At 40.0% G+C, this 21,790-nt stretch overlaps 2 long non-coding RNA genes across 3 annotated transcripts; both read left to right on the top strand.

Annotated features, from left to right (window-relative positions):
• Window positions 1-1,374: 1,374 nt before the first annotated feature.
• LOC122160431 lies at window positions 1,375-11,557 on the top strand. Its single transcript, XR_006168818.1, has 5 exons — window positions 1,375-1,412; window positions 2,544-2,638; window positions 8,638-8,793; window positions 10,137-10,372; window positions 11,367-11,557. It is a non-coding gene; the product is annotated as an uncharacterized LOC122160431 (long non-coding RNA).
• Window positions 11,558-14,011: 2,454 nt separating this feature from the next.
• Window positions 14,012-21,206, top strand: LOC122160430. Of its 2 annotated transcripts, XR_006168817.1 has the most exons (7): window positions 14,012-14,168; window positions 14,283-14,396; window positions 14,817-14,971; window positions 17,269-18,907; window positions 19,060-19,150; window positions 19,635-19,668; window positions 20,599-21,206. It is a non-coding gene; the product is annotated as an uncharacterized LOC122160430 (long non-coding RNA). The 2 variants fall into 2 exon arrangements; XR_006168816.1 differs by having other exon boundaries at window positions 17,269-19,150.
• The last annotated feature ends 584 nt before the right edge of the window (window positions 21,207-21,790 follow it).

Raw genomic sequence — 21,790 nt, 5'->3', positions numbered from 1 at the left:
AGGAGTGCCACGAGCAAGCGGGTTTGGAAGAAGCAGGCCAGGAGCAATCCACTGCTGAGCACAGTGCCGTGTGGCGGGGCTGCCTGAGTGCAGCCACAGAGCCCTCTGGTGTTGTCTGTGGGGCTGCAGACCAGCCACGAGAGTCGTCGTTTGTGAGACCACAGAGTAAAACATCAATTAGCTTTTATTTTTTGTATTTTTTAATTTTATTTTTTTTTTTTTTTGTTTGTCTTTATGTATTTCTTTCTTTTCCTGTGCAGTTTTCAGCCTGTGGGTGTTCCTAGAAGGCAAGAATGAGAGGAATGGAATGATCCAAGTTTCCCTTGTTCAGCTCACCTTCCAGAGAGCTGTACACTGGGAGATTTGCACTGGAGCTCCGCCCCTGGTGTTACCTGTTATTAATTTGGTGATTTCCATGAACATATTTTGCCTCCTTGCCAGAAGAGGTCCAAACCCCTGTAACTTATTGCTTTAGCCAAAAGAAGTCTATGAAGGGTCAGTTTACTTACAGAAATCTTGTTGATGTTATTTTTTTCCTGAGGAAAACAAACATATTTTTTTTGTGAAAGGAAAGCGAAAAACATCCTTTGGCTGTACTGTCAGATCTCTGCAGTCTAAAAGTTCAGGCAGCTTTTCTTTGGGCAATGTTAGAGCCACAATGGTCTGTTCCACCCAACGCTTTGTGTACCGACCTTTGCAATCTTTGCTACAAAAGGAAAAACGGTGAGTAGAGAAGAGGAAAGAAAGTTTTACCAACCACCTTTTTCTTCCATAAAGTAGGAGTCGTGTTTATTCCCTTCTGTAGTGTTCTAAGCTTTTCTCCTTCACCTACAAAACACCTTAATCTCTTCAAGGCTTCAAATAACTCCCTTCACTGAGTATCTCCTTAAGGGAAGCCACCTCAGACAGGAGGATGTTTGAAGAACCAGGAGTTCTGCTCCAGTGGAGACCCCAGACACAGAATACTGTTTTCTTCTGACATTCATCAACCTCTGTATAAAAGTGTCTGGAAATCCTGGTTGATGTAAAAGATTACAGGACTTTATTTATGATGTCACAGGTATACTTCTTCCTCTTTTTAACGGTTTCAGAAAATGTGAAGCCAGAATGGACCACTAAATCATCATGATTTGCTCTCTGATGTATAGTGTCTTCTATTACATAGGCATTAATCTCCAGCAGGTACGACCCACAGAGTAAAAAGATGTCATCGAAGCAAAGAATACTTTAAAACTACAATGGAGGAAAAATGAGAGAAAATACTTCTGAGAAGATGTCCCCTACTGATAAAAAAGGTAAGTGTTGTCCTTCACTTTGTCTGCACTAAAACGTAATTAATCTGTCTTCACAGGAGTAAAATTCTTTCCTTCATTCAGATCCTGTGATCCTCAAGAACCTGGGAATCCAAACAGGTAATATGACTCAATCATCAAACTACAGTGCAAGGGAGCTCTTGTTTCAGTCATGTCTGTGAGTGTCAGCTGTGTGTCATAATCTGTTCTTTTCCTATTTATAACCTGACAAATGGAATCTTCCAGTATATGTAATGTGTTCAGAAGGTTAGGAGGTAGATGTGTGTTTTGGAACTTCCTATCCAACAAACTAGCCTGTTCTAATAATTCAAGATGTTGTCAAACGAAGTAAAATGATTCCCACGATGGTGCTGTGTATGTGTCAGTTTCTGTTGGAACAACATATTCTGCATTTTGGCTGCTTAGGATTGGATTTTTATAGTATTCCTACCCCTGCCCCGCACCCGTGTTGTGGTCAGCATGATCTTATTTGATCCATACTGGCAATGTAAATGCAAAAATGAGTACCTGTTTTAGCAGCCCCTTTAGTTTATACTGATGATACTTTTAACCTGAGCTTTTTCATTAACACTCTACCAAAATATTTGGATCGGAATTGCTGTTATTTTTCAAGATCTTCCGTTCAGAATAAAACTTAATTCATGAATGTATTTTTTACTCATTGCAAATTTGGGAAATAAGGCTTGGAAAATTGTTCTGATTTCAAGACAAAGCTTTTGCATTTCTTTCTTCCTCGTTATCAGAATGTGTGCTCATAAAAGCTGGAAAGCTTACAGGTTTGAAAAACAATTGGACTAGAGATGTATTGCAATGTGACTTTTTTGGTGTTGCATTGTTGAGTCAAGATTGAAAAAAAAGGTGCAGCCCAGAGCAGTCTCTGGTATAGATCTAGTTATGCCTTTCGGTGAGAGATGAGTTCTTGTCCTGGCCCACAGTAGCTACTGTTAATATCTCATTGTTTACTGATTACCTCTCTGTCTTGTAAAGCCACCCATTCTACTGACTGTAATTGAATTGGCTGTCAGTATTAGGTTCTTAGATTCACCATATGCTCTCAGTCTAATACTATTTATTCGAGATTAGTGGAAACAACACCAAGAAAGAGCAAACGAAAATCTAACAGAAGAGGTCACAGAACATCTTGTTGTGGCAGATGGTGTTGTAGCCATTGTGGAAGCTCTCCCGTGGGTGTTTCAGATGCTTACATATTCTTTACCTTTTGAATTTGAGGTGAATCTAAGGAAAGCGCAGAAAAAGAGAGAAGCGCCATTCCAGTGAATGGAGAAAGAATCTGAACTGCCCATATGGTGATTTTCAGGGGAAAGGTAAGTCTGTAGGAATGGCACAGATTTTCAGGATATCTGTCTGAACATGACTTTTGCTTCTGTGGTGGCGCTCATCTTTGTATCAAGTATGTTTGCATGGATTACTTTAAAGAAACAACAAAAAAACCAACCCTGTTATTTATGAGTCTCTGTTCCGTGGTACCCTTGCCAGAAGGTGTCTCACTTGCATGATCATCACAAAATTTGTCCATTTGTTTGCTATGAGATATCTGTAGGTGCACTGTGTGTTGCTAGTTTGATTTAAAATTATGTATTGCAGCCTGTCAGCAACATGGTTAAGAGAATATATTAACCTAAACTAGTTGATGAGTGTGCAAGGCTTGAATGAGCACAGCATATCTCATAAATGCTAGCTAGCAGCTGAAATATAAGAAATAACTGACTAGTGATGGGGGAGAAGGTTTACAAGTACTGCAGTGATCCTGCAGTGATCAGCAGAACAGGAGGAGATGAGAGGAGGTGAGAGATTCAGTGTTAGAGAGAAATGGGGAGTGCAGCCTGGGTGAGAGAGGAAATCCCTGGCCAGAGGAACAGGTGTAACCAGAAAGAGAGCACAACTGTTGGCAGCAGTGCTGCTGTGCCAGTGGTCCCATCCCTGTGCCCTGCTGGTCCCTTACCCAGCTGGATCCCATCTGTGTGAGATGTTCTCCCAGTGCTGTGCCTGGTCCTGCCACAGCGTTCTGTAGCTCTGATGGTCTTTCAGAATAATTAACCCAGTGAAGAACAGGAGATGTGAAGAAATGAGAGGGAGAGGAAAAAAGCACAGCTGAGAAGTTCTTTTATTGAATTTGGCTTCCCTTGTTGAAGGTTTGAAGCCACGAAAGATATTTTCAAGGAAGCAGGAGAGGTTGCTGAAGGAATGGATTATTCAGAATTTGAGAAGTGTTGATTACAAATTGCTCTGTGTATCCTTTAGGTTGCTAAGTGGAAAGAGTTTTTAATAACTATGCTGATAAACTTGGTATTTTACCTTGATATTTTTATTTATTTCTTTAGAAATATGCTAGTTTGCTGCATAAATAGGAAGGCATATTTAATCTCGCAGCGAGCAACAAGCACACTCAAATAATTCCCTAATATAGGAAGACGGGAGGATTTTTTTTCCTTTATTTTATTAGCATTTGGTATCTTTTTTACTTCAAATGGTCCACTAGTGTAGTGTTCACAAATTTTTCCTGCATGAAAAACTTTGGGGATTATCTGGCAGATCTCTGTGTCCTGGCCATGCATGAACCTCACCAAGAACAACGGAGTGGGGTGTATTTAAATATGGATAATTCTCAAACGCTTTAAGATTTAGAACATTAAAAAATAACATACTGCCAGGTAAACTCAATTCCTTAGCTCTGAGTGAAAGCTCTTGTCGCCTTTGCTTAGAAAACAGTTCAAGGACTGAGTTGCAAATTGAGGCTTTTTCCGAAGGAGAGCTTAAAGCAAGTTTCTTTTGTTTGCTGGGCAGAAAGATCTCCTGCAATAGCTGTTACCCAGTCACTCTTAATGGCTGTCCCCTGAGGCAGACAGGGCCTGTTTTGACTGTACTTATTGATCTGTGTTATGTAAACAATTACAATAGCATTCATGAGCCTTGAAAACAGTAAGTAAATATAGCACACATACTTTACTTAAATCAATAAGTTTGGTGGGGGGTATAATATGCATCCTGAAGCATAGCTTGAGGAGATTATCATGCTTTACAGTGCTGGAGAGGGCTCAGGTAATGTATTTAATAATGACAATGATAAAAATAAGGCTTAGCAAATTACCTGCTTCGTGTGGTACTGCAAAACCTCTCCTCTCAGCTGGCACAAACCTCTTCCAGCCCCAGGGTCCTTTCTGTTGGAACAACGAATACTTCAGGCAGCGCTTTGCTCAGCACAAGGGCAAATAGCTTTAAACTAAAAAAGGGGAGATTTAGATTAGGTGTTAGGAAGACATTTTGTACTCATATGGTGGTAAGGCACTGGAGCAGGCTGCCCAAACAGGTTGTGGATGCCCCAACTGTGGAGGCGTTCAAGACCAGCTTGGATAGGGCACTGGGCTGCCTGATCTGTTGGTTGGCAATCTTGCCCATGGCGGGGGATTGGAACTCAATGATCTTCGAGGTCCCCTGCAACCTGAGCCATTCTATGAAAGCAAGGTGTTGTTTCATCTGGGGATCTCAAGCACTGTAGCAATACAAATAATTTTGCGTAATGATTTCATTTTATTTACAGTCTCAGGCTTTGTCCAGAGACTGGCAGAGGAACCATTAGGCATGTCTGGGATTGTTATGAAACTCTTCCCTTAAAAGTGATTTATGTGACTGAGGGTGATATTGTAGAGTTGCACAGCATCCTCTGACTATTCTTCAAAGATGGCCTTCCTCCTGCTCCTGTGGAAGCCAGACTCAAGATGAATAAAGACTGGGCGGATCTGAAAAAAGCCTAACATGAACCAGCACATCAGGCCTATTTTCTGCCATTCATGTGGTCTGTCCACAGGAAAGGATAGAGCCATCCCTGCGAGGGCCTCGCTCTTCCCAGCTGGAGCTATAATCACTGCTGCACTGCTCTGTGGCCAAACTCCGTGCTGGGGGTGATAAATAGTTGATCAATGGGACAAAGTGGTGGGTGCTGGGATGCAGCACTGTGTCCTGTGTCCTGGGTTTGCTGCCTGACTTTGTAGGTTCTGTATGCCAACTGGTGATAGCAAAAGTGAAGTAATATTAGCCACTGAAAGTGTGCAATTGCAAATTCATATTCTCTGCAGACCACTCTGAGCACTGAACAGTCATTCCACAGAACCTGGCTCCAGCCAGAAACAATGAAAACAAGCATGACAGTGGTCAGAAATGGATTTGTGGACAGAAGCCTGGTAACTAGATGAACTCCTACTGTAACGAGCAGTATTGAAATACTGTAACTCCAGTGAATTTTAAATCAGGCCTTTTTAGGACATCTTCAAAATAACAGCCTCTGGTGAGAATGCATCTAATTTACTGAAATTCCCAGAGCTTGACACGTGACAGCCTCAGCAGTGCACAGTTCTCTCTGCTTGATGTGCAGCAGGATTGTCTTTCTCCCTTATGGACCCATCGATGTGGCGCGCCTGATCTGGTCAGCATCCCTGTAGTCTGTGCTACAAGGACACGCAAGTACATGTGATAAAAATGAAATTTTGTGCAGGGTTCAAGAGTACATTAAAAAAACCATTCATTTATACTTCTTGAATCCTTTTGAAATCCTTCAGCTGCAGAGTTAAATTGAAAGCTATCCTCGTGGAAAAGGCTTTGCTTCAAAGAAGGTAAAATGTACTACCACAGAACACTTCATGCTGGCAGACATGAGCTCTTTGCAGAATCCTGAAGTCTGTCCATGCTATCCCCAATGTTTTTCCTGAGCACACGTTATTGTTCTGGTTTTGCTTTAATTAGTCCCTCATAGTGTCACTCTGACAGATTACATTAGGCATCGCTAACAATATGCCTTGTAAATACAGTCGTTTGTTCTGTCCGCTGATTCTCTGTGCTCAGGCTGTTGTTTTCCATATCTGTTTAGTGCACATAATTGCATAATCATATCCTAGAAATAAACGTGAAATAGTTGCTAACCTTTTAACTGCTCCCATTTCTCAGCTGTTATTCTTGGTGTGTGACAGGTCTCGTAGTCTGCAGGATAGTAAATGTGCTCTTGTCAAGTGGCAGAAATGTTAACTGCGAGGGATAAGGAATATCAATTAATAATACAGTCTATTTGGAGCAGACTTGTTTATGACATGCAGGCAAACTTTTTCTGTCTTTCTTTTCTTAAACTGTGATCTTCACCATAATGTTTAAATCCTCTGTACTGAACATGCTTCCCAGCTAGAGGGCAAATCCAGTTCAGTCCAATCCCTTTCGTGCAGATGTCTAACCATCAGGTGAGATGCGTGGTGTAGTGCAGACCAGAGTCGTCGTGTGAACCACAGAACTTGAGTCTGAGTACAGGTCCTGAGCTAACACAGCAGTGTAGGCATCCAGTGCAGATTTTCAGGTCAAAATGGACCTTTAAGATCTGTATAGCGTTAACCACAGAATTTCTTTTGATTGTCCTGTTTGGAGTCCACCAGCTCATGTCTTTACTGAAACAGAGCTTCAAGACTGACTCCTGCCTTTACCAGAGAACACCAACAGACAGCCCACCCATTTGCTTTGCTCATTATTCTTACCACTAGTTTTTGTTTTGTTTTGTTTTTTATTTTAGTCTTCGTTGGAATGTTGTTGAAAGCTATGTTGTGGTTGGTTTTTTTTTTGTGTGTGCTTTTTTTTTTTTTGTGCAGCAAAATAAGATGGGAGAGATGATTTTTTTTTTTTTTTATTGTATATCATAATGACTTATTCTAAAATTTGGCGCTTATGTGGCCATTTGAAAATGTTCCATAAGAATAGAGACTATGTAGGAATAACAGACTTAGATTTGTGTCGTAGGCTGTTGCTTGAAGAGAGAGAAAACTTATTGTGGCTTCTCAGTGGGGAAATAATGAAACATGAACAGCAGCTTTCTTACCTTATGTTTATACAAAGCTTAAGGAAAGCATTGTATAAAGCAAAGGAAAAATATGGAACTTAAGACAAGAAAGCTTTAAACTATTCTTCAAGCATCCCAGGCATCTGATTTACAATGCCACTATTATGTGAGAGGGGACTTCAGAAAGCCATCAGATGTGATTAGGAGGTCTATGAATTGTGACAGATCCTTTTGGAAATGAGCATCCCTTGTCCCTGTGTGACTTCCCATGCTTTCCCAAGGATGTAGCTTGAGAGGTGCTTGGGATTCAGCATTTATGATGGAGTCTGTAACAAAAACCAGCATGGGAGCTGCAAGCAGGTATTTAAATAGTTTGAGTGAGAGTGTGAAATGGTTTAAAAAGCCATTCCTGAAGGTGCAATCACTTCTGGCACCAGAGTAGAAACACTTATGCATATTTCTGCACCCTGGGGCAGTTTTCAAGAATGTTGCTAACGTTAAATTTGAACTAAAAGGGCTTTAATTTTTCTTTTTGATGGGGAGCACTCATTATGCAAATAAGATAGCCTTTGGGCAGCTGTCTATTTTTCCATGTTTTTTCTTTTTTTTTTTTTTTTTTTTTTGAAGGATGCTAGTTTAAAATGGAAATTTCCACACTGGAGTTACCTATTTAGTCATACATTTTTAGTGTGCCTGGAAACGTGAAGTGAAACACAATCAGAAACAAGCATGATAAGTTAAGCACTATCCTGGCTTGAAAAGATCCTTGTTTCACTTTGGCACTCTCTGTGTTGTAACTCCCCCAGACAGGGAAGTTGCAGTAACTTCCATTTGTCCTTCACCTCATGCCACAGGTAAAACATTTTTTTGTTATCTCTCTAGTTGACCTTTGTTGGCCAGGATATGAAACGAACTAAATCCTACCACTCTTCCCGATCTAGACCCACATTGTCAATTTTTGGATCAGGGCAGTTTGGATGAGGGTTTCTCAGTGTTATAAGGGAAGTTGACCTCTGTATTCTGTCTTCCAGTACTCTTGCTGCCCTTCAGTTTTTTTCATGTAGTGGGTCTCTAGATTTGCCCAAATGAGAACATGCATCCAGACAGGCTTTGTCTGTGTGATTACATTGGGTAACAGAAGTGTTTGATGAGCATGGGTCTTATTCACCACCAGTAGAGTCAAAGAATTATTTGGAAGAGGATCCAAGAAAACAAGCTGTTGTATGACTCCCATGATATGAGAAAAGCCAATAGAGCAAGAATGCTTTTTATTTGCAAATATTTTTTTCCTCTCCTGGTATTTTCATTTTTCAGTCTCAAAATCTTGTGTAGGATGTAGAGGTTTTGGCCCCCATCAATGCCTGAAAATCTAGAGTAATTTTTAACCTATGGGGGAAAAGGCAGACTACAAGGAGCATTAAAAACTGGAAAACAAGAAAGCCATTTTAGTAACTTATTTTGATTTATCCCCTGTTGGCTATTCTGTCTCAGCAGCAGCTCACAAGAGCTGTACCACTGTAGTGTGAGGCTGATCTCATGTGGTGGCAAACAGATGGAGGCAAGAAACTGGTCATTCATCTCCAGCAGCTCAGTGAGACTCTGCAGCAATCTCTCCCTGGGAGCAGTGGAGAAAGAGAACCGGCCTGCCTTGTAAGTTGCTTGTTGTCTGGATGGAACTGTAAATCATCTGACTTGTTACCTGTGGGTCCTGCAGATATTTCCTTTCCACTCTGAGTTTCCTTACCAAGAGTTCTCATTTCTCCTGCTGGGATGATGGTAAAATATCTGCTTGTCAACATCCAAATAGAATTTGCTGTACAGGAATTTGCCTTCCCTCCTCGGTTTGGTTTGCTTAATTACATAATTGTTTACAAAATGCTTTGGATCTATCTGGAGGGAAGATCATCATGAAATGCGGCTCACTGTCCTGACAATGCAAACTGACATGGGTGAGCAAGGGCTGGGGGACCAAACCTCCTCTGTAAGGGAGATGCATTGCAGAAGATGGCCAGCTTGCTGAGGGGAGAGCAGGTGGCTTCCGTAGGTTAAGTGGGAGCTCTGCTCTCCTGGGGAGGGGAGCAGCAGCAATCTAAGTGCTGAGGCTGACAGGAAAAGTTAGTGGAAGTGCTTTCCTACATTGCAGGGCACAGCTGCAGTACAAAGCTTTGTTGAGCTTGAAGACTTGGTGTTGCTGAGCTTGCAGCTGGAGGCAGGAAAGGCTGTACACATTGAAATCTGCTTTTCATCCCTCCTTCTCAGTAAATAAACAGAGTGGATGCTATCAAGACCTCAGCTTTTTGGAAGCACGGGATGATGCAAAATGACCCCAGGGCGTTTCTAGATGAAGGGTGCACAACAATCCGCCACAGGGACATTGCTTAGTATCTTTGCCAAGCGCTCTGCTTGTCAGATGATCTTGTGCTTCTGCTTAAGGGTGATGGAATTTATGACCTCCCTTTAATCACTATGCAGAGGGAGACTGGGGCAGGACCCTTGAGCACTGTGCCATGCAGCTCCCAGGGTAATGCCTCACAGTGTTCCCTTCACCACTGTGGCTGCTTTCTGCTTGTAGCGAGCACTGTGCCAGTTCCTGCTTAAAGGTTTCTGCTTCTAGCTATTTTTTTAATGCTGGGAGCAACCTGAGTGCAGTGATCAGAATAGCTTTCTGTATTGCCAAACATATTTTGGAAAGAAGAATTACTATTACTTTATCAGCAAATCATTTCCCACAAACGCTTTATTCATCTGTGACGGAGGACAACTGAGAAGGCGGCTGGGGTGGTTGTGGCTGGTTGAACCATAGCTGGATCATATGGTAAATGTTTTCTTCACTCTTGCATCTGGATCATGTTTGGTACAGTTGTAGGGCCCTTTGAAGCCCATAATTTTAGTTTTCTGCTGCTTGGGAAAATAAATAGATCCTAAAAGAGAAACAACAAGCAAATTAAATCAAAACACATTTTCCGAAAATACACATAAACTTCCCTTTCCAGTAAGTAAGAAAATACCCCAAGGACACTGGATCTCAGCATTAAATCCAAGCCTCGGGAAACAGCCTCCATAAGACAAACAAGGAAAGAAATAAACCCCGCTGTCCTGCCAAGAGCAGCCACGTGCTTCCTATGTCTTCATTCTCGGAGGGAATGCTGCTCTCACCAGGAGGATCCATGCAAGGAAGAGAGCAATGAAGCCTCTTTGGACCCAACCAGATGTCTCTGCAGCTGAACAGGTGCAAATCCTGGGTGTTCTGTGTTTTTCTATAAACTAAGGTGCGGAGTACTTACTGAGCTATGGGTGAATTATTATAGCAGCTAAAGCAAAAGCAAAGCTGTGATTTCCCTTTTCCAAGAACACTGCAGGCTTTGTTCGCTCTCCCTGATAATTTTATTCCAAGGCAATACTGGTGACTTTAAGGAAATCCCTGTGTTCATCACAGAGTCAGACAGTAACACTGCCATTTTACACATGAAAGGGACAAGTACTGACCACGGTGTCACATACAGAATGGTTTCAGCTGTGTTCTTTTACTTCCTCTTCAAAAGAGCTGACTTTGGTGATCAGACATCAGACAAACATATCCCAAGTTTCACTCTGCATCCATGGCCTGCTCAGGGGATCTCCCTTCTGTATGGATGCAAAAAGCTCTGAAAGAGTATTCGGAGACTTAAAGAATCATTTTTTAAGAGTCGGAAGAGAGACCTAAGAACTGTTTTTATGATTTTCAGTTTGAACAGAGCCAGGTGCTTGATTAAAGTCTCAGCAGTTGGCATTTCAAAAGCCACAGCATGGACATGAGCTATCCACAAAATACAGTGAAAGAGAGAAGAAAGAGCAGTTCCCAGACCAGGGCTTTGTTTATGCTGAGAAAATAGGCAGATGTGATGGCTTCCACAATGCTGTAGGTAAAGGTCTTCTGAAGAGGTAAGGTGGCAGCTGGTACAGCAGGAGGAGACACTGACCTCGTGTCCCACTCCTGGGGCTTGAAAGGATGCTGGGCCAATTGCAGTCAGTTCATTTGACAAGAGTTCTCACAGATGGGCCTGGTATACCAGGGGTGACTTTTCTCTATGGTCGATGAAATAAGCCTGTGAGAGCTGGAGTGGGATTGCACAGATTTAGTTTCCTAGGTAAGTCGTTATCAATGCTTGTGGTGCTGAGCTTTATGGGGTACTTCCTGAATGATAACAAGACATAATTTTTATTTTATATCTCTCTCTGTACAGTATTGCCAACACCGCGAGAGATCTATAGGCACTTATCTGAGCTGAAAATCAGAGCCAAGCTGTGGAATTAAGACAGGAAAGCCTACTTCACAGATGACGGGGATGAAAACTCGTAACTCATCTGTCAGGGGAAGTTGAGCCCCAGCACGGTGTGATGTGGAGATGCGGTACATGACATCTGGGCACTCCCGGTGCGCTGCCAGCTGCAGCCATCTGGTGGGTATTTTCCTGTCTTTCATTTGGCTGCTCTTCAAAATGTCCTCATACAACTTTTTAAAGTTACTAATCTGGCAAATTCTGTTTCCTTGGGTATTTCTGACTGCCTCTGTTGCCATAAATGTGAGAAGACTGTAAGTGCCATAGGATGGGTCCATATGCTACCAAGCAGATATCACTCCAAGGCAGCTGGGATGGATTTCTTATATGCTGTGATGGTTTCTATCCTTTGCCAGGAAATGTCAAACGGTGCTTGATGTGTTAAACTGAAAATTCTGAACAAAATTCAGCAAGGAAAATAAATGCTATTTGGTGAGTAATTTGAACATCAGCTATTGTGAAATATGATTTTTCTTTCTAAAAGTAGCATCTTAATTTGTCTATTTACTATCAGTCTCAATTTTCTAGGTTTTCACAGATTTAGATTAAAAAAAAAAAAAAGCATTAAAAAAAACAAAACAAAACAAACAAAACCAAAGCCGCTTTGCTTCTAATGCATTGGAAAGCCCAGCGAAAGGCTTCAAGTTGAAACTCTAAAATGATTTAATTGATATTACTCAAGATTTACAATGGAATACATAATCCAACTGAAATTTCTGTTTTCTTTTAAGGCATATTTGCTACATGTCATTCCAAGAGAATTTTTAAAGCATGCAATATTTTTTCAACTTTTTACTTCAGACTGAATTTAGTATTCATGCTGACTTGTTGACAGTCTGCATAGGCTAGGTATGAATTACACTGTCATTGGATTTCAAAATCCGGACAATATTTGTGTAAAGCACACAAGTGAAATGTAATATGTTAAAATTCCATTACTATTCACAGGCTGAATACTCAGTGGATCGGCCAAACTGTTATAATTTCACTGAATTCAGTTGAACTTGGATCAATTTACCCATTCCTTTCCTTTAACACAGTTTTGTCCTGCTTTCTTTTCTGTGAAACTTCTCATGCTGACCTCCAAATTTCTTGGCAGAATTTTTTTTTTTTTTTTTTTTTTTTTTTTAAATCTGTGTTCTACAGATCCTCTCCCTCTATTTTTTCTCTTTTTCTCAGGGAGTCAAGTGGAAGCTGTAGCAAACTCAACATTGGGCAAATACTAAACAATATACAGCAGAAAAATGCAGTGATATGGGTGGTGTTTGGGGTTCAAGAGTTGAAAAACATACATTTATGCTTTGCATAAAAGATTAAGATCTTGATCCTGTTTTCATGGTGTCAGTGGGAGTTCTGCCACCATTCAGCAATGGAGGGATTAGATCTTTAAGATATCTGATGAAATGTTTTGGCCAAGGATTATACCCTTGAATACGCAAAAGCACACAAAAACTGCAGCCAAAATAGACTCAAAATATAGTACTTGTCTCTGGTGGCTGAACAGTATGTGAGATCCTGTATTGAAACCAGGACCGTTCTCTGTAATTCATTGAGCAGCTTTGGTAGAAAGAACAATTTTTCTGCAGGGGTATTTGATGAAAGGTTCAAATTTTGCTACCCAGAATAGGTTGATTGGCATATATATTGATAAGAAAGGGGCTTACAGAAGGCATAGGAACTTATAATGGATCTCAATGGATCCTAGGGACTAGGCTCTACTTGCACAGGAAAGCCTTGATTCTTCCCACTTCTTAGGAGGCTCTTTCACTGTTTATCTATTAACCTCTTGTAGGACAGGTGAAATAAACCTCAGAGACAGCACAATCACGTACGTTTTAAGATACAGGAATTTATAAAGCATGAAGAAAATTATACTTTTAAGACCTCTGCTGAGTTGTGATTGTAAGATCTGCCAAAGGATATACGCAGCCAGTGTGTCCCTATGGTTTGTATTTCCTAGGGGCAAACCCCCAGGTTTGCACAAGAAAAACAGCAGTACATACTGTCACATGTAAGTCAGTACCCAAGCAGCATTTGTGGAAGAAAGAGGATGAAAATGCTAGAAAAAAGATTGAAAAATGGTAGGGAGTTGCCAGGTGGCAGCTGCTGCTTGGAGACTGGCTGGGCATCGGTTGGTGGATGGTGAGCAATTCCTTGTGCATCACTAGTTTTGTATATGTATTTTATATATCATTATTGTTATTACTATTGTATTTTTCCTGTCTTTTCTTTCTTTGTACATTTTCTTTCAGCCCACGAGTTCTGATTTTTTTCCTTGTATATCCTTACCTGACTACAGACAAGCATATTCTGCTTTCTGCAGCTCCACAAGCACGTCCCCGGTAGCAATACCACCACTGCAGCCTTAAGCTTTTTCTGTCTGCTGCTGAACTGTCTTTCTGTTATGTTGGTAGAAAGGTTTTGAGGGGCAGCTTTATCAGATTTAGGCAGCATTGCCCTCAAATACAAAAGATCAGCCAGGGCTAGACTGTTAAAGGTATATTGACAGGTCTCTGAGTGCAGTCTCTCTTACTAAGCAGGGTTAGTTGTACCCAGACCTTCCCAACAGATGACTGTAGGGGCGTGCATGAGCAGCTGCTGAAGGCCATTTCCTCTTAAGCAAGATGGACTGGTATTGGAGCCACATCGCAGCAGCTTGAGGATGACTGTGTGGAGAGGTCAAGAGTCACTGGAGGCCATATTGAGGTATGACAGCTCAGGAACCTACTCCATTTTTATGTACAGTAAACTTTCAAAACGAGCATTTGGAAGTCCCTTTCTGCTACTCATAATCTATCCCTTACCTTTTATGACCTGCAGGGGCTGTATGATGAAGGACTTTGCCACCCTAACCAACAAATCCAGAATAGAAAACTGAAAAATAAGGGGAAAGATCAAAAAGTTGAAGACTCTTTTATTGCTGTTTTCTGGCTGGTAAGATTTTTGGTGCATTATTCCCAAAACAGCTAGAATGTACAGACAATGAAAAAGCAATGAACGACTTTTTCCAGAAACGTTTTCTGTCTTCTGTCTCCCATCTGATGCTCAGCTTCCCCACATGATACAAGCACGTACAGTTGTCTCCCTGCTGAAAGGCTGCTGAGTTAACAACTGAGCTGTACATCCCTCTGTCTGGATGTGTGGACAGTTGGATCCCAGATGGATGAAAACTCATTCCTATGATGAAATAGGAAAGAGTCAAGGCTGCTTCAGTCCCTTCCTGTTGGTTTTCCTCATTCAAAACAGGAAAACTCAGATCTGTCTGGAGGGGGGATGACTTTTAGCAAATAGTAGTATTTGTAAGGTAATGTCTGCTGTGTTTTGTGACTGCTGATTGTTCTGTATTTCCTCAAGGTGTTTGATTCTTTTCAAGTCATTGTTATGAGGAAGAATATGTTTGCAGAAAAAACTTTGGCACTTCATCTGAGTTCTCACATTTCCCTCTGTGAACTCCACACCTCTGATGAAGAACCAAACAGGAATGGGAGCAGCTGCTCTGTATGGAGGAGGTATGTCATAAGAGTTTTTGTTTTACATTGCTTTTAACAACAGTCGTTCATCTCAAAAGATGGCTGTGTATTAATATTCAATATTCAAACTCTGTTGGAGATTACCTTGGTCCATAGCATGCCAGCTATAGCTATGAGAGCAGATAGATTATTACTTAACCCCTGAGTTGCCTCTTCTCAGTAGTTGTAGGCCAAGGTCAACAAGGCCAAATGTGCACCAGAGCTAGAGCTGCTTTGTTTGGAGGAGGGAAAAAGAGCATAGCTTCTGGCTGGCACAAAATACACAAGGTCAGCTTACCTGTAACAGGCTTCTGTGCCCTTAGGTTAAATGGCAGAGAAAAGACATTGCTCCTAGGAAAATCCCCAGTGCCTAGGGGACAGATCAGAGATGTTACCTGTCCTCTTCTAACATGTTTATATTCTGCATGTGTCTGTGCTAAAAGTTCAGGTGTTACATTATTTTATTGCATGTGGGGTAGTATGTACTAGATAGTTCTAGCAATGCAAAAATACAACAGCATCCTATCGGTTGCAGGTAGAACTTTCCACTTTAACTGGAAGAAATAACTTAAGTGGAAATACATTTGTTGTGCAGACTACTTTACACCCCAAAAGCCAGCTCTTTCTTCTAAACATATGAAGGCCTAACTGATTCTGTGGGAAGAAGCTATCAAGTTGAGTAGAGTATGGTAGAAAACACTGCAGAGGTGTTATAAATGAAGCTGAAGATGTAGAAACTATACAATTTGATCAGGAAAAAAAATCTCAGAATCTTAAAATTTGCAGATTTAAAAAAAAGCAGAAAGATAAAATTCCAGTAAAAACCAACTTTTTATGAGTTGAAGTGCTGCTTACATTCTTGCTACTTCTTAAGCACAAGTACTTGTTTTCATAACTTTTACAATTTCCTTCATCTTGAATTGGAAGCAGATCTGCTACGTGGCCAAACCAGAGTCACAGTTGGGATGATTTGTGCTATTGTGGCCTTTTTGTTAAGCATACTATGGGGAAGAACTGCCAAATATTTTGTGTGATTGAAGATATAGGACGTGGCTTGCTCAAGAGAATAGATGTGATGGATGCTCCAAGTGGTGTCTTGCACGAATTCAGTTCCTGTGCATCAGTCTGGCAGTCATGGAAGATACTGAATGCTCTACTGAGATGCTGCCTTTAACAGTGGAAATTCTTTGAGCTCACTGACCAGGACTGGATCATTAATCAGCACTGTCTGTTTGCTGAGTGCTTTTGGAACTAGGTTAGCAATGTTCTGGTTACCTGTGAACAGAAATCTGCCCAGGTGCAGAAGGACCAGGCAGAATTGAAAAACGTATTGTTGGTCACTCCTTTCAGGGCAGTCAGGAATGGAAAATCTCCAAAGGTTCGCTCTGTCCTGGGCTGGAGAGGCCACCATGGCTAGCTGCACATTGCTAGCTGATGCAAATGTCTAAGACTTGTAACACCACTGACCTTGTCCTTTGAACAGCGTGTTTCATTTTCTGAATTTGCCAGTTGGGTACATTCCTTGAAAATAGCATTTGCTTGGAAATAAACTATAGTCAAGGCTGGCTAAAAATTGACAGCAGTGTAATAGGGTTATGAGAAAGAGAATGTTAAGAATTTCAAATAGCTCTCTTTTGCAGATCTGAGCCTTTTCCTTCCCTGTAGCTGTCAGCAGCTTAGCACAGAGAGAGTGACTACAGGAACAAAACTTAGGCAGTAAAGCTGTCACGAGGAGGACTTTGAATAGGGAGAAATGATTCCTGTTTAATCCAAGGTTAGTGGAAAATACAGAAACTGAAATAACATCAGAAGCCCACAAGAACACAGAAAACTGTATCTGCATTTTTTTTGTCTTCACAAAGGAATGTTACAGGGTTAAAAAAAATCCCAGAGCAGAGATTTTGTAAGCAAATCATGCTGTATCACCTGTAGTTTTCCCTCCCACTGAGAAGGGAACTTGGATATTCTGGGAACTCTATAAATACACTATAAAACAACCACTTAGTCAAGACTTTCTGTGTTAATTAGGTAAATGTATGCATGACTTTGAGCCCATGAGTAGATGTTTGCGCTATTATTTGTACTTAAGTAAAGCAGATGCTTAAATGTTTATTAAATATGGATCTAAATCTCAAAATGGACCAAGGAAGGTATAACTGGAGAGATACTGCAGAGATATTTTACATAATTTAGTCTATTTCCCATATGTCTGACTTGAAGCTGAATGATTTCTATGAGTCCAGTGCATCTATATGGCTCGCTCCAGGGTTATCAGTGTTTTGTTCTTTTTTTTGCAGGAGTAGTTCTTATCCTACAGTCCCAAGTGGTGTGAAGGTGGAACTGAAGGCAGGACTCTACTGGCATTGATAAACTTGATAAATTCTACAGACAAGAGAACTAAAAACCAGGATAGATATCTACTTTGTGAATTGTTCTGAATTATCAGCATCTTTTTATTCTTGAATTACAGCAGACTTTCAGATTTCAAGATTTCACCAAGAGCAACATCTTTGAAAATCTATTACTTTAGATCTCAGCTTTTTCATTATTATCTCTAAATGTACATTTTGCATCATTTGCTTTATTACTATGGAAAATTTACTATGCTCCATTTCCATTTCTGATGCTCGTTTTTACTGAAAGCAATGTGTTCCCATGAAAATAATGTAATTTGACACATTTTCTAACAGAAGGATGTGTTTTCTTAGAAGATCTTTAACAAGCTTTAGATGTCAGCATAAATGTAATTAATCAAAAAAGCAATCTAAAGGATGGCTATTTGTAATGCCAGTAAGGCTACTAAATGGCATGTCTGCTGCAGTTATGATCAAACAGAACAATAACAATAAATCTATGACTCTATGAATAACACTCAAAATAACAGGGACAGTTACTTGTACAAAATTGAAACCCATGGATTTTCCATGTTTAATCTGACAGGATCCAGAGCACATTGGAAGAATTTCAAATAGCTGTCTTTTGCAAAGAATTCAGTTTATGTGCATTAAAATTTTAGAAAATATTCCAAAGGAGAGGAATTCCTATCCTTTTGTTGCCTTATTGCCCAGGAATACAGCTCTGCCAGGTGTGGTTTGGAAAACAGGCAATCAGAAGTTTTCAGAGAAGTGCTTCTATGCTTGCATTGGCCTGGCAAGCATGGGTATGCCAAATCCAGAATCTCAGAGAACTGCAAGCTGCTTGGCTGCGAATTAGCTTTGATATGAAAACACTGCTTGTAGAAACTTGAAGCTTATATCAGTTTCAATTTTGTGGGTGCACGGCTTACTAGCTGCATCTTCTAACAGCAATGCACATTAATGAAGCCTGTATTTTTCTGCTCATAAATCAGTAAGAATGGAAACGAACAGATGGATTGACTTTTCACAGGCATCCCCAGACAAGATGCAGGAGTGCACCAATTCTCTTCTCTGTGAAACACAGAAAAATCATTTATGCTAAGACCTTGTCATCTAAACATCATTCCATGCTTTGTTAATTTCTGAGCACCTCTGCTGTATTTTTTCTATTTTTTCCTTCTCTTATGCATTGCTAACTAATTAGAGTAGGACCTTTTATCCACGTATAGCAGTGAACAATTTCCTCATTCTTCAGCAATGATTATATCATGTTTATTACAAGTTTAATTTATTTTCTGTTTGCTAAGGATGAGCATCAGGGAAGATAATGACAGTGTGATGTCAGACGTTCATAGGAAATACACCTTACATTTTGAAAATATGTAAAAATAGAGAAATAATACTGAAAACGCATAAATAAAGAACACAACATCTTTTTCCCATTGCTCTTAAAAATGTGTTACAAACCAGTTGAGAAACCTGCTCAAAAGCAGAGAGTTTCTTGAGTAATTCCTGAGTCTGTATAGAAGGAGATGTGTGGATTTCTTCAGGAAGCCTGGGTACAGACATACAGACAAGGGTGAGTGGATCCATCTAGCTCCATGTCTTGCCTGGTGAGGACCAGGGAAGGATCTTTAACGATGTCAGATCTAATTATTTTCCAAGCTGGACAGTCCTTGTGTCCTTTGTCTTCTCCACATACAATAATAATCCATCCTGCTCATTCTCTAGGGCTGCAGAGCAGTCTGTGAGATGGTTGGCATCACCACTTGCTGTACTGGAGGCACCAGACATGGACATTAAGCTCAGTGAAAAGAAACAGGTAACTCCATTGAGTCTTTGGACCCACCTTGCTTTATGTAATAAAATTCAAAGGTAGAGCTGACTTTCAGAAAGATGATTATGCGTAATCGGGTAGATAAGCAATCTTACTAAATCAGCAAACTATGGCATGTCCCCAAGTTGCCCTATGAATCAAAACCCATATGTGTATAACTTAAAAGTTTATTCTTAAATTTATGGTTTATTTAAGATCAACGATATGCATGATGACTAATGACTAACTGTTCCAGTCCCCATAAAATGCATGAATGCCCCAGAGAATGATACATCTTCTTCAAATGAATAGAGCCTGACAGTTGAGGATCACGTGTTCTCCCAACCTTCTGATAAATGTTCTTTCTATTACTTTCAATAGACTTTGATACATTAAACTGGATAATTTATTCTCTGTAATTTATCTTTATCTTTGTTCTCGTGGGTATCAGCTCATCTCTATCTTTTCTTCCTCCTTTCTTCTGATGCAGTGCATCAGCATTAGGAACAATAAACATAAATCAGGTAAGTTCAAATTAATATTATGGCATCTTCTTGGTTAGACTAGAAAATGACTAGTGAAGAACTATGCAATATATCTTCTATACAGTGGAAATTCTGTACGTCTACACTACTGATAATTTCACTCAGTCCTTAATTCACTTGATAATTCAGTCCTATAGTGCATTGCTATGGGTAGTTCCCTACAGACTAAGAACAAAAGAACAAGTGCTGGCTGAGTGGATTTTACTTTGTACTTCTGCTGAGTTGAACATGGATTAGAAAGCTATGATAGTAAGAGAGATCTGCCTTTTTTTTTTTTTTTTTTTTTTTTTTTTTTTTTTAGACAGTTTCAGAAACAGCATTTGTTTGCATGATATTATTCAACAAACCATCTATCCATCCATTCATTTGAAATATGAAAGAAATTCTGGCTAAGGCCATCCTCAAGTCAGAGCTTTAAGTATTTCTCATCTGTACATTGTTCTGCAGTTTGTATAAACTTAATTGGGTCTGGTTCAGTCCCAATAAATAGGGCCTAAAATCCAGAACTGTTCTTTATTTTTTTCTTCGATTTTGCAAGAGATTAGGAATCTGCACCAGGCATCTTAGATATTTTATTTATATAGAGATATATTATTTATTGTACGCACATAAAGTATATATTAAATATATATAAAATAATATATATATATATAAAATATTTTCCTGATTTTTCTTTTCTGTAGCAGAACCTTTTCCTTCACAAAACTGGGGCTATGAGGAAAAAAAAAAAAAAAAACAAAAAGCACAGCCTCACTAAAGCAAATAGAAAGATAGAAGGAGAAATGGCTCTGATGCTAAGTGCTGCAGTCATAAGCATAAATAGAGAAATGGGGCATTTCCAGATGCCACTTCTAAATAGACAGACATGGAAATGAAAAGGTGAGCTCTTTCATTTGGTTCACTTCTCAGAAAGGTGTGGAGCGACCTCAATGGAGAACCAGAGGAGAATTAGAAGGATTGATTAATACAAAAATGATCTATTTGGGTTAGAAGATCAAAATACAAAGGATATGAAGTGGAGAAGATGGATTGTCTATGTCAATCGAAACAAGGTCAGTTCTTTTCTTATGTGTCATTTCAGAGGGAACAAGCTTGCAGTGCAGAATTCTCAGAGTTTATTCACCATTGTATTGTGGTGTGGGGAAAAAGCCTCAGAGATATTCAAACTGCAGGAACCAATGTTGATTCCTGGTTTTCATTCAAGCTGTTTCAGCCAAGTATACTGCAAAATCTGTGATAACAATACAAACTGCCTTCTTTATTTTTAACAAAGATAGTAGGACAATTTTAAGTAAATTTTCCTTCTACGTAATGCATTTCTTTAGGGATTAACAATGTTTTTGCTTCGGTAGGACATTTATTCCCCAGTGATGGACCAGTTTGATCATTAGAATAAGCTGCCACTAAGGTGTTATCTTGTTCTCTGTCATTTATTCAAGGTTGCTGAAAGAGGACTAAACCTCTTCTGAATATTAAGTATTCAGATATTCTTTTTTACTACTTTCAAAGTAAGGAAAGTGGGGAAACAGTTTCTAGTTGTTGTAGTTGTTGTAGTTTCTAGTTGTAGTTGTCTAGTGAACTGAGAGTAGGAAGTACTGGCCCGTATATCGACCAGTACTCCAAAGAGTTTTCAGGTGGAAGTATATCCGTGTAGCACTGTAAAAGCATTGTGACTGTTGCACAGATGAAAAAGGGGGATGGCATGGCCTGTATCTGAGCCAATACTGTGCTGTGTCCTAAGGGTATTGGAACCCTTTGAGACAGCATGTGTTTATTAACGTACAAGTTAAATTTCCACGCAGTATCATCTTCAGTATGAAAAGGACTTGGGAGACTCTTTGGCTGCTGTAGTTTTCCTCCCTGCAGTGAATAAATAATCCTTGAAAAAAGGTGTCTCCAGATTTTTTTTTTAATGATCAGTCGAAGTAGCTCAGGTACCATTTCATCTTTCACTCTAAAAAAAATTTAAGAAAATGAGATCTGGAGATGAGAGCTTATGCTATTTCATATTGACATTACAATGTTGATTTGGCAGGCTTGACTAAATTTCTTAATCACAGAAGCACAAGGTTGGAAACAACCTGCAAGATCATCTAGTCCA

Source organism: Centrocercus urophasianus, unplaced genomic scaffold, assembly GCF_019232065.1.
Source record: "Centrocercus urophasianus isolate 14NV4802_14NV808 unplaced genomic scaffold, USGS_Curo_1.0 seq_17, whole genome shotgun sequence".
NCBI classification, from domain to species: Eukaryota; Metazoa; Chordata; class Aves; order Galliformes; family Phasianidae; genus Centrocercus; species Centrocercus urophasianus.
The sequence above is the reverse complement of the archived record's forward strand: the minus strand, read 5'-3'. Positions and strand labels throughout refer to the sequence as shown.